We start from the raw sequence: 13,397 nt of genomic DNA, 5'->3' as shown, positions 1-13,397 counted from the left end.
GAGATCAAGGTGTTGTCAAGGTCTGTGCCTTCTGAAGACTGTGAAGGACGGATCTCCCTCCTTGGCTCGTAGACGGCCATCATTTACCTGTGTCTCTTCACATCGTCTTCCCTTTAGGAAGACTATGTGTCTGTGTCTAAATCTCTCCTTATTATAAGGACACCAGTCATTTTGGGATCGGACCCACCCTAAAGTCTCCATCATTAACTAGATTACCTCTATAAAGACTCTGTCTCCAAATAAGGTCACATTCTTAAGTAGTGGGGTTGGGACTTGAACATATGAATTTCCATATGTGGGTGTGGGGTGGGGAGGGTGGGGGGAGGAAACACATTTCAATCCATAACAAGCACCTGTAGCACCCATAGCAGAATATTAGAAATGTCATTATCAGCACGATCCTTGCAGGCTTTTATATGTCATGCTGCCCCAGGCCATCTCGAGTTGTCATGGCACTGGTTTCCTGGAAAGGGGTCAGAAAAGTCTGTCTGGCCTGAGCCACAATGGTGACATTCCTGTCTGTCTCCCAGGGCTTCATCCCAGACAGCTCAATGTGCCAACAGTCTCTGGGGTGCTGGCCACCTTATGCCGTGTCGGATCAGGCCTATTTAACTTCTTCTCTCTCTTGCTGAGAAAGTCTGAGAAATTCAATTATTATATTCATTAATTTGGCATTCACTTCTATTATGCTTACTATGCACCAGGCATTATTCTAAGCACCTTGCACATATTAACTCATTTAATTCTCGTATCAATCCTATGAGGCAGCTGCTGTTTTCACCTCTTATATGATCAAATGGAGGCAAAGAGAGGTTAATTTGTCTAGGATTTCATGATTAGCAAGTGGCTGAGCTGGGGTTTTAACCCAGGCAGAGTTGCTCTGAACAACCACATTATGAAAGGGAAGCAATGTGGCAGGAATATAAACTTTGACATTAGAGAAATGTGAATTTGGATTTCAGCTAGTGAGCAGAACTGGAAATTTCCATCACTGCCTGCCCCACAAATAGTTTTTCTAAGAAGAATAAGCTCATCCCCTAGTTCTCCTGGTTATGTTCCACTATGTCATTCCAGGTCTCAGGTGATTGGACTGAGGTGGACATGTGACTCAAGAGTGCTCCACCTGTTGGCTGGGACCCAAGGATGGCAAATCAGATTTCACTCTCTGGCATTCGGCTAAGAGGCTTGAGCAGTGAGGATGCGAGCTGAAACCTTTTGGTCCAGAGGCATCGTTGAACTGGAATGGTCATTTTGGGTCAGGTGCAAGTTTGAATTAGAAGACAGTAGAAGGTGGCACAGTGGTAAAGAATCTGCCTACCGGTACAGGAGGTGCAAGAGATGCAGGTTCCATTCCTGGGTAGGGAAGATCCCCTGGAGAGGGAAAAAGGCAAACTGCTCCAGTACTCTTACCTGGAAAATTCCATGGACAGTGGAGCTTGACAGGCTATGGTTCATGGGGTTGCAAAGAGTCAGACATGACTGAGGGACTGAGCACACACACACACACACACACAAAGATACATGTGGGCCACTGGAGGACTGCTTTCAGCGGTGGGAAGAAGGGAGCAGAGCACAGAGAGAGACAGTGATGCCTCATGCTAGAGCAGAGGTTGTTCCCAAGAAGGAAAGACAAGAGGCACACGCACTGTTGCTGACCCTCCCCTTCACTAGTGCCCTTACACATTCAGCTTCTGTGCACGTTGGCTGCTAACACCTTAACGTTGTTCCTTCCCCAGAGAAACCCTTAACCTTAGGGCTTCCCAGCCAGGTGGGTTAGTTCCTCTGTCCCCAGCAACCAGCTGCGAGGACTGACTCACATGAAGTACAGGAGGCTGGCGTCCCGATTCAAGATGAGGCCGACTCTGTGCCATTCATACCCTGGAGCTCCCTGTTCGATCAGGCTGGAGCTGGTCTCCACCTGAGATGACATTCCTGCTTAGATTTCCTCTCTCCCCTTCCCTGTCCTGATTCCCTCTCACCTTCTTCCTAGGAGCCTCCCTCAATAATCACTTGCACAAGAATTCCCATCTTAAGGGCAAGTTGGATTCTCAAGAAACAAAGACAGGTACCTTGGTTCTTGACTGCTGTACCCTTTAAGGCTCATAACATTTGGTCTTGTTGAATTTCCTATCCTAGGATTCTGAGTCACCTATTTTTTTCTTTCTTTCTTCTTTTTTTTTTTTTTTCCAACTGTTGGACTCCACAAGAATCAGAAAGCACTGATGGACAGCCAACCCATTCCCACGGTGCCCTGAGTGAAGACAAGTCAGCTTAGATATATGATGGACTAAAATCCCACTACTTAAGGCTCCAAGCAGTGAGAGGAACTGAGTCACCTATTTTCTGTATAAGGACCTCTGATTGAGTTAGACCAGGATGGCCTCTCTGTTTCTCACAGCTGAGCAAGTGCAAATTGAGTGAATTTGGTAAAGTTTGTGAATCATTCTTAATCTGACTCCATCTGGAAAATGGGCCCATTATTTCCCTAACTTTAGTGCTTGCTTTCATGACTTAAGAGAATGTATTTTGTGACAGCTTATAGCATTGTGACTGGTTTAGAGTAGGCACTCTGTTAGTGAGTTCTAGGTTTTTGTTTGTTTATTTCATTCCTTTTTTTTTTTTTTTTTTTACAATATTCTCTTTCTCCCTTACTCAATTCAGCCTGGGGAAGCATTAAGAGAAAATTTATCAGAGTGCTGTATGACTTTCAAAGCACTATGGAAATGTGGGAGTTCAAAGAACTATAAATTTAGAGTCCCAGAGGTCCAAGTTCAATTCTCTAGCCCACTGCTTCTCAAATTATAATGATCTTATGAATCACTTGGGGTTATTGTGAACATGCAGACTCTGATTCAGGAGGTCTGAGTGGAGCCCAAGACACAGCCTTTGTAACAGGGCTCCAGGCAATGCCAAGCTGCTGGTCCTCAAAACAGCAAAACTTTGAGTGGGAAAGCTCTAGTCTGTCTTTCGGTTCCAGAGTGATTTTTTTTTTCCTCTCCACACAGTCAACCTGAATGGCAGACTCTTCCCTTTACATAGCATTTTGCACCTCCTGTGAGATGTGGTTCCTGCCAATAAGGAGAGCTCAGTGGTTGAGGCAGCCAGGAAAGCTGTCGGTTGTAAAGGAAGGTATGTGGTAAGTAGAGCAGGGAGGTAGGTGGGAGGCTGCTGAAGGGCCTTGCTCCTGGAAAAGGAGTCAGGAAAGTCTCCTTGGTGGGAGGAGCTCTCAGTCTATCACTGCCCAGATATCCCCTGATTCCTATGTGCCTGCTCCCATATGCAAGGACCACACACAAGAATCTCGGGACTTCTATGACATCTCACCTCCTGTTTCCTGGACCCTGCTGTTGGTGCCTTGTCTTCTGGACAATATTATCCACACCTGCTGTGTTTCTGTGGCCATGGCCTTGAACTTCCCAGCTGCCTATATATTGACATTAGAGGTCCTGGCCTGCCTCTTTCTGATCCAGGGTCTGTTTTGACACCATGAATAAAATGAGAGGTTCAAGCAGTTCCAGATATGGGGGGGGGGGAGATGTGTGTTATTCCCACAACATTTAGTGCATTTCCTTTTTTCATTATAATCCTGGCCAAGTCCTTACAAACATTATCCTTTCCAAACCGAGATTGGTTTTCCTTGTTCATGGATGCCAACAGCTGGGGTAGGTTTCCCCCATCTGTTCACTTTCTCCTTTGCCATTCTTCTTTCTTTGCCCCTGTTTTCCCTCAGGGTTCTCAGCATGGAGGCTTTGTCTAGGAAAGGCCACTGTCGGCCTGAGTAGGGGGAGGAGGTCTTCTGCTTTTTGTTAAGCCACCTTCTGTTGGCGTATTTGGGAGTTTCCACTTATAGCCTAGAAGTAGCTGAACAGAGAACAGGCCCTTGATTGATTAATCCTTTCCTAACATATGCTAAGAATCCTGATATGCCAGACACTGCTCTGGGTTCCATGGATACAGAGGTAAACAAACATGGTTCCTGCCATGACAGTCTAGCTAGACGTACTATTCTAATCTTATCAATGGGGGCACTTAACATACACACATACATACACCACACACACACACACACACACACACACACACACACATGCATTCTAGTCTTCAACCTCCTGAGAAACCCAATCTCAGTATCTACAGGGGAATGGCTTCTGTCCCAGGTCCAAGGAAAACAAAAGAAATTCCTAGAAACTTCTATTTGAATAGCTATTATCAAAAACACAAGAAATAACTAGTGTTGGTAAGCATGTTGGAAAAAGAGAAGCCTTGCTTATTGTTGGTGGGGGTGTAAATTAGTGTAGCCATTACGGAAAACAGTATGAAGTTCCTACAACATTTTTTTGTAAAAATTAAAAATAGAACTATCGTTAGATCCAGCAATCCTACTTCTGAGTCTGTTTCCAAAGGAGCTGGAATCAGGATCTTGAAGACATATCCGCACTCCCAGATTCATTGCTTTATTATTCACAATAGCCAAGACATGAAAGCAACCTAAATGTTTGTGGAAGGATGAACGGATAAAGAAGATGGGGCATGGACTATTATTCAGCTTAAAAAAAGGAGGAAGTCCCATCATTTATGACACATGGCTCAACTTGGAGGACACTATGCTAGGTGACGTAAGCTGGAGAGAGAAAGAGAAATACTATATGATTTTTGTAATAGAGTGCGGCAGAGTGAGGCCTTCAGCAAGTGGCTATTGCTGTGCACAATTACCCTTGCCTGCACTCCATGCCACCTCCCACATCCTGTTCCCAGGCAACGTTAACCGGGGACTATTAGTCGTCCTGCTTAGCCATTGGCTGGTGCCACAGTGGGCCCCTCCCACAAGTGGCCAGCTGTCAGTGAGCAACCGTTAGTGGTCCTGCTCAGCCACTGGCTGGCGCCACAGTGGGCCCCTCCCACAAGTGACCAGCTGTCAGTGAGCAGCCGTTAGTGGGTCCGTTAAGCCAGCAGTTGTCAGAGTGGTGGGCGTCCAGCAGAGAGTGAGGTAAGAGGTGGATCCCAGCCTTCTCCCAGCTTTGGGCGAGCAGATGAGCTGGGGGTCCCAAGGACTAGGCTGGGGGCTCCAGAGCCCTCACCAAGACCACCCACTGGCCAGGCCCAGTCCTTGAGGCTGAGATGAACCTCTGCCCAACCCTGCCTCTGCAACCTAATGGCAGTGGTTGTCTGCATGGGACACAGTTGGGTGGCCTGAGAGCCTGGGTCTTGGGTGCTTGGCTCCTTCAGCGATGATAACTGTGTCTGGGGACCTGGCCCCAAGGGATCCACCAACTAAGATCTGCCTCCTCTTTGCCAGGAGGACCTTGGAGGAGGAAAGTTGTGCCTTGAGAACTTGCCCTTTCTTGTCAGAACAGAGACTAACATTGGTTTTGGTGGAAAGACTCAGCTCTATGACCTGACCTCAAGAACAAAGACTCTGACACCAAGAAGTTTGCAAACTACTCATGCCCCTCCCTCATTGTTCATAGAAAAGGGCTTTGCTAAGAGCGTCCAGGGAGTCAGAGGAGCCACCCATCTCCTTGCATGGCCCTGCAGTAAACCTTTCTTTGCTCCCGACTCTGACGTTTTGGTATTGTTTGGCCTCACTGTGCTTCGAGCACAAGGACTTGGGTTTTGGTAACAATTTCACTTAAATGTGTAATCTAAAATAGCCAAACTCAGAAGCAACGAGTGGAATGGTGGTTGCCAAGGGCAGGCGGAGGGGGAAATGGGGACTTGTTGGTGAAAGGGTATGAAGTTTCACTTATGCAAGATGATTAGATTCTGCAGATTTAATGTAAAGCAATATGACTGTAGTTAACAATAGTGTATTGTACACCTGAGGGTAAATATTGTTAAGAGGGTAGATATTAAGTGTTCAAGTCACACAGGCCAAAAAAGAAAAAAGTGGTAACTTTGTGAGACAATGGAGATATTAATTAGCTTGAGTTTGGTGAACCTTGCACAACATATTCGTTTATATGTACACCTTAGTGAAAGTCGCTCAGTCGTGTCCGACTCTCTGAGACCCCATTGTATAGTCCATGGAATTCTCCAGGCCAGAATACTGGAGTGGGTAGCCTTTCCCTTCTCCAGGGGATCTTCCCAACCCAGGGATGGAACCCAGGTCTCCCCAATTGCAGGTGGATTCTTTACCAGCTGAGCCACAAGGGAAGCCCAGGAATACTGAAGTGGGTAGCCTATCCTTTCTCCAGTGGATCTTCTCAACCCAGGAATCGAACTGGGGTCTCCTGAACTGCAGGCAAATTCTTTACCAACTGAGCTATGAGGGAAGCCCCCGTATATATGCCTTACATATACACTGACAAATAAAAATTGTGTATATGTAAGGTATACATATATATAAAAATCGTGTAAATGTATACCTTACATATACACAATTTTTGCCAGTTATACCTCAATAAAGCTGTTGAAAGTAGAGCTAATGTACTTTAGTCATTTTTTCCTCTAGGGGAATTTTGAGGGCAAATGGAGTGGGAATCACAGGAAAGGTTTAAAAGTACCATTGATCAAAGGAACCAAATGGCTGGAGACTTGTTTGATGTAGAAGAGGGTCCAAGAGTGCTCTGGAGGGTCTGGCCCATTGGTGGAGGAGGATGCTCTTGAGGGAGGGCAGTGAGTCATAGCTGGGCCCCGCGTGCTTATGTACAGAATTTCAGATCTAGCAAGGAGAGGCTCTTGCTTGAAAACTGATGGTGAATACAGACAATGCTCCAATCCCTGTGGAAAATGACTGTACTCAGCTCCCTAAATTCTGTGTTTCTCCATATTTATATGTGCTGTTACCCAGTGAATACCTGATTAAGGAATGCAGCTGCCAAATGAATACATTTGTCGCTCATCAAATGGAACCATAAAGCCAGCGATGATGGGGCTTATTAAAAACCTTCTTTCACTCAGTGAAAAATCCTCCACACGTCCCAGCCGGTCTCAATATCGCTGCTAATGAAATGGGTAACCAATACACAAAGCTATGTATTCAAGAGCAAATTAACTGCCTCAGGAATAGGCATCATAAAGATTGCAGCCTGGAAAATAAATAGACAATGTATTGGGCAAATTGGCCTCGTGTTTAAGTGTTGATGAGTTGGAAATATTGGTTTAGCTTCTTGATGGAAGCAGGCAGTATGGGATGCTGGAAGGCAGACATTAGTGCTGAGAAATGAAGCTGGTGAACCTCTTATTTGCCAGAACTGGGAAAGGGTGAGAAGGAGCGAGCAGTGAGCCATTCTGGAGCCGTTACTTGGTGCCAGGCCCTGTGCTGTTGCCACCTAGTTCTTGTATCGCCCAAGAAGCGGAGAGGCACTGTGCTTTTAGCCTTACCTACCTACAACCATGTAATCAGATGACACAGAGATTTTGTTTTCTCTGTCCAAACCATTAGTACATGAGCCTTTATCAGATTCTTTAAAAAGAGTTAACCCCTCTTAAATAAGCCTCCAGATATTTCTGGGCTCCCTTGAACCCTTGCTCATGACTGGAAAAAAAGAAAGGGAGGGAGGCAGGGACTGAGAGAGGGGAGGAAGGATACAGGATTTCCATTTGTGTCTTCTGTTCCAGATTCTGGTCCTTCTATCCCACACCGACTCTCTGCCTTTATTCTCCTCTGGAAGCTTTCCAGACCAGAAGGAAGCAGTGACCTACAAGTTGAAAGGCCTTTGCCAGCACCTCAGCTCAGCACCTAACCTCAGGTTAGGTCTACTGTTCTTCCCTCCCTCCTCATCCCAATCAGCACATGCACAGCTGGAGGAGAAGGCCACAGGGTGGGTTTTGAGTCACGTGGGTTTTGAGTCATGTGAGTTTGGGTCTTGTGGTCCCGGGCAGGTCTCCTGACACTCCAGAGTCCCTGCTGCACCTGGAGAGTGAAGATGAGCTCGTCTCCCTCATGGGCCGTTGAGAGGAACTGATGAAATAATGCACAGAAAATTTCTGGAATGATTCACAAACATCAGTCCCTCGTGAGTCCTGATCACCTCCATGATTTTCACAGGCCTTCCTTCTTTCAAAAGGAGCCAGTGAAGGGGATAGCAGAAAGGAAGATCACAGCAGCTGTAGGTTCCTCTACAGAGGAAATGAATGGAGCTGATCTAATGTGTAACAAAATCACAAAAAGATAAAACCCAGCAGCCCCAACCACCTGCTTATGCAGCATTTTAATTACTGTTTATTATTTAATTTATTCTTTTATATTAGTATGTTTAAAATATTGATAGTTACTAGATTCCCTTATTTTTTTAGCCTGATTACAATGATTATTTTTAAAGGAACACTAACGAGTTGTTTGGGCTCATCTGCTGACCAATCCAGGCTAAATGACAGTCAATTTCCTTTTGAGGTAAATGGGTTCTGAAGGGCAGGAGAGGCTGTGCACCCCATTTGTTTAGGGGCACACGTCTTGTTTAGGCTCCCCCAGAAGCAGATAAGGGTGTAAATGCCTGTAATTTCCCTAGGAAATGATCTGAGGAAGTGTATGCAGGAAAGTGGCACAAGGAAGGGAAAATATAGAGTGCCTTAAAGAGCAGGTTAATGCACTAGCTCCTGGGGAACTTATGGTAGGCAGCATAGAGCCCGCATCACGGTCAGGTCATCCTGCCTGAGGGGGAGGGAGCCGAGGTGTTTATCCACCAACTCAGGTCAGCAGTTTGAATACCGTTCCTGGGGACAATTATTCTCCAGTGTTTCCAGCCTCTGTGCAGAGGCTAAGCGGGGAGTTGCAGGTGCTTACAGTAGGAAGCCATCCCCTTGCTGGGACTGGTGAGTCCCAAAGAGGATGTGGGTCAGGCACTGAGGTACAGACTTAAACATCTGGGATCCATAGAACATCCCCCAGTTACAATGTTGTTGTTGTTGTTGTTTTCCCCCTCTGGCTGTGCTTGCTGCAAGGCTTGTAGGATCTGAGTTTCCCAACCAAGGACTGAGCTCAGCCCCCATCAGTGAAAGTGCCAAGTCCTAAGGGCTGAGCCACCAGGGAATTCCCTGCAATGCTGAGTTTCTGTATATGTCTTTCTCTCCAGACTACGAGTTCTCCAAGGGCAGGGACATATCTTGTTTTCATGCCCACTGTGCAGCACAAACCTGGCCTAGAACAACCACTCAGCCCACACCTGCTGATGGACTGAATGAATGATGGAGGGAATAGGTGATTGAAGACCTTGTAAACACACGGGGTTGAGATTATAAACTCAAATGCTTGCAAGAGCCAGGGAGAGGGTTAAATGAGTGATACAGTTCAGAAAGAAGAAAAATCAGAAAGTGTGGACTGTGGGAACATTGAGGACATTAATGTTTGTGTTGTCACAGAGTAGGGTCTGCCTCCCCTGGGCTATGAGCTCTGCCTCCCCTGGGCTATGAGGACAGCAGTTATTTAGCTTTGAGTGACTGTCACCTTGTGGGAGTTGGACCCATAGTGGCTGGACCTCTTGACTTTTTAAAAAGAAAGTCCAGGACTCTCCATTAGGTAAAATTTCTTGATTTTTAAATATGGCTCATGATGTAAAATGTTTTGAAAACTAGAGACAGATCCTTCAAACATGCCTAGGGGCTATAACTCATTGCAAGGCGTATGTGGTCATCCAGATACATAGAGCAGAGCACAGCACAGAGCTTGTCCAGAGAGGTAGAGGTCCAGATCCCCAGAGGTTCGCACAGTGAAGTGCCCTTGAATGTCCATGGATTAGATAGATTAGTAACATAAAGAAGAGCCTGATAGCTTCATATAGTTCCTCAGGCAGGAGACTTGTGTTTTAGGGCTGGCTGACTTGGGGTGGGGGAACCCCTCTATTCCCACATCAGTAAAGTAGGCATATTAAGGCCTGACCTCTTTTGTGGTGAAGGGTAATATGTGATAAGTGCAACAGTCCAAGCTTGGTTGGTGCCCTTCTCTGCTGCCATTGAAGGTTGTGTCCTTGGCTTAGGGTTCTTCTAGGCCCTCTTCCCATCTCTGCCCTAAACCTTCAGGGTCTGCTGTGGTTTTAAGGTTCATATCTAGTGGTCTTTGTCATGATCTGCCTGTCTTTGCCATGTCCCTGGCAGCCTAGTGGGTGGTGTGCTAAGCTGTGATGTCTACCTCCAGTATGCCACCTTCTGGACCACTCAGCTTGGGTTTGAAGCCTGGAGCTCATGACTCAGAGAGGCAAATATGAATTCAGTTCCTGCTTCAAAGGAGCTCATAGCCCAGGGGAGGCAGACCCTACTCTGTGACAACACAAACATTAAGGATCAGTGGCATCCCTCAGTTTACCAAGTCCCATTCCTTTCCTTCCTGGGCTTTCAGCTAAACTACATTTCCTAGACCCCCTCGCAGTTAGGTGAGACCATGTGTCCGAGTTCTGACCAATGGAATGTGGGCAGAAGCAATGCAGACTGATTCTGGCATGTTAGTCCCTCAGTCATGTCCAACTCTTTGCAACCCCGTGGACTGTAGCCCACCAGGCTCCTCTGTTCATGGAATTCTCCAGGCAAGAGAATTCTTGAGTGGAGTTCTCAAGTGGAATTCTAGAGTGGGTTGCCATTCCCTTCTCCAGGGGATCTTCCCAAACCAGAGGTAGAACCTGGGTCTCCTGCATTGCAGGCAGCTTCTCTACTGTCTGAACCACCACAGTTGTGCAGTTCTCAACACATCTCTCATTCACCATCCACTGGGTAAATGGAGAGAACTCCGAGCACCAACAAAGGTCTGAATAGTCAAAGCTATGGTTTTTCCAGTAGTCATGTATGGATGTGAGAGTTGGACCATAAAGAAGGCTGAGAGCCAAATAATTGATGCTTTTGAAATGTGGCATTGGAGAAGACTCTTGAGCATCCCTTGGATTGCAAGGAGATCAACCAGCCCATCCTAAAGGAAATCAAGCCTGAATATTCATTGGAAGGACTGATGCTGAAGCTGAAGCTCTAATACTTTGGCCACCTGATGTGAAGAGCTGACTCATTAGAAAAGACCCTGATGCTGGGAAAGATTGAAGGCAGGAGGAGAAGGGGGCGACAGAGGATGAGATGGTTGGATGGCATCACCGACTCAATGGACATGAGTTTGAGCAGGTTTTGGGAGTTGGTGAAGGACAGGGAAGTCTGGTGTGCTGCAGTCCATGGGGTCCCAAAGAGTTGTACACAACTTGGCTACTGAACAACAACCAAGCACCAAGACAAGTGTGGACACAATATGAAAGGGCTTGTGTCCCTGAATGATTGCAGAGAGTAGAAATTTCCACAACTCCAAGTGACCTGGGTTATGCTGTGATATGAAGGATAAACATTATTGTGTTATGCCCCTGAGATTTGGGAGTTGTTTCTTTCCTCAGTTATCCCACTGTTACTGATATAGTGCCCTAGGGGGAAGTGTCATACAGAATGCCTCGGGAACTCCTGGGCCTCCTGGGGAACCCCTGAGCTCTCAGCTAGGGGATGGACTGGATTCTGACCCAGCGTTCATTAAGGAAGCTGTGGGCTCTCTACCAGGGCCTGGGGAGTGTGGAGCTGGGGCGTTTAGATCTGCTTCCACATACGTTAAATTAAACACAGTTAAATGGATTTTGTGATGCCTCTTGAGGAGGGTAGAAAGAACTTTAGGCAAGAATAATTGTTCCAAATCCAGGAATTCACATCTCAATGGTACAGGATAGACTTTACTCCTTCAGGGATAGCTAAAGACCATGAACTGCTCTTGGCAGGTGGTTCTACTTCCAAGAGGCACTTTTCTTGCTCACTATGTGAGCAGGTGAGAGTAGGACTGAAGATGCTTCTAGCAGGCAAGTATCCTTGAACTTGAAGCTTCACTAGCAACTTCCATCCTGCCCCTCAGGGATCTGGGCCAGGGAGCTTGTACATGAGCATGTATCAGTGCATATCTGCTGTAGAGGGCAAGGGGAAACAGTTCAGTCCCACATCATTTGGAGCAAATGTATTCCAGGCATCATCCTATTTTCTGGATATTTATACCATCTATACCTTCCCCAAGGGTTGGATTATGAGATTCAGAAACCAGCTCTCTACTTCTCACAGAAGGAAGATTGTTGGAGCCCTGCAGATGGATGGAGGCTGGAGAAAAATGTATAAGAATCAAGGCAGCTCCTGAGGGTAGGAAGCAGAATAAGGTGGGGATGGGATGGACCCCATATTTTTGCAATTTCTTTGTCTCTCCATTCAAGATTTAAATTTCAGGGAGAGAAGCCATTACACAAAACATGAGACATGACAAGACGTTCTCAAAGAGGTGCACAGGCTTCCAGGACCCCCAGAGTTTCCCATGGGAATGTTCAGTTTTTGCTGATACCACTGCTGAACAAGGTAAGGTGATCTTTGTCATTCCTATGAGGAATGCCATTCCTATGTTATGCTCTCCAGGTGTGTCCCCCAACCCCCAAATGTTCTGAACACCATGGTAGCAAACCAGTACAACATAACTGCAGTGAGCAATGACGGTGAAGGTCGAGCAATGACTCCTGGAGGCTCAGAGGTGAATTTTCTAGACCTAGCATCACTCAGCAGGTTCAAGCATGAAAAGTTGCCTGAGATGTATTCCTGGGGTGGGGATTGACTTAGTTCTATTTGCTTCTTCCTCCCCCCAAAATAGGTAACAGCCCAACCTTCAGGACATTTTTAATTACAGATTATGATAGTTTATTTGGCAAGGTACCTCTGTATTAAAACTAACAAGTAATCCCAAGGCAGTATTTGAGCCTTGATGTGGGAGTGATTGCTCCTGCCTGTCTGCGAAAAGGGGGTAGTTGTAGGGACTTGGGACACCAAATGGCTCTGAGAGGAAGCCCCATTTTAAGAGTATGGAGGAGGACAGCAATCTTTGAAGAGCAGCTTCAACCAAACTCTCTGAACAAAGATGCACTGGATTAGACCCTTGAAAACAAAACAAATTCTCAAGATCCTAATGATTTACCAGGACTTTCTGATGCTTCACTGGTCATCTGGGCTGTGGCATCAGGAGGCAGGCTCTACTCTGTAAACAGACTAATTTCTGCATGTAGGTCAGGGCAGATCTCTCAGAACAGAGAAAATCAAACCAGGGATCATCATGGAGAGAGAAAGAGAAGGTTTAAAAGGGCAATCTTGGTAATACTTTACTGCCTCTTTAAATGATCACTAGGGTGATAGCCAATAGCTTGTTTATCTCTTAAGGCACTTATAGACTGTTTCCAATGTGTGAGGCATTAGGAAGGATGGATGAAAACACAGAGAAAGTATGATCCCCATTCTCAAAGGAGTTATAAACTAGGGGTAATGATAATAAGTAAAATTAAGAGGGGGCTACATAGTTTGCAAGGTGCTTGTGTGTGTGTGAATGTCATAGTGCCATTCATCACAGGTATTATCCATTCAGGATTTTTCCTGAGAGCATCAGGAAATCGAAGCTCAGGGAGGTTAAGCAACTTCACTAAATTCGCACA

At 46.1% G+C, this 13,397-nt stretch overlaps 1 long non-coding RNA gene and 1 other non-coding gene across 2 annotated transcripts; one reads left to right on the top strand and one right to left on the bottom strand.

Annotated features, from left to right (window-relative positions):
- Positions 1-1,988: 1,988 nt before the first annotated feature.
- Positions 1,989-12,285, top strand: LOC129625097 (uncharacterized). The gene is made up of 4 exons (XR_008701260.1): positions 1,989-2,065; positions 3,006-3,129; positions 11,998-12,072; positions 12,157-12,285. It is a non-coding gene; the product is annotated as an uncharacterized LOC129625097 (long non-coding RNA).
- LOC129626292 (small nucleolar RNA SNORA79) lies at positions 2,189-2,338 on the bottom strand. The gene has a single exon (XR_008701904.1). It is a non-coding gene; the product is annotated as a small nucleolar RNA SNORA79 (small nucleolar RNA).
- Positions 12,286-13,397: the final 1,112 nt, after the last annotated feature.

Source organism: Bubalus kerabau, chromosome 13 (assembly GCF_029407905.1).
Source record: "Bubalus kerabau isolate K-KA32 ecotype Philippines breed swamp buffalo chromosome 13, PCC_UOA_SB_1v2, whole genome shotgun sequence".
Taxonomy (NCBI): Eukaryota; Metazoa; Chordata; class Mammalia; order Artiodactyla; family Bovidae; genus Bubalus; species Bubalus kerabau.
This window is presented reverse-complemented; position numbering and strand designations above follow the sequence as displayed.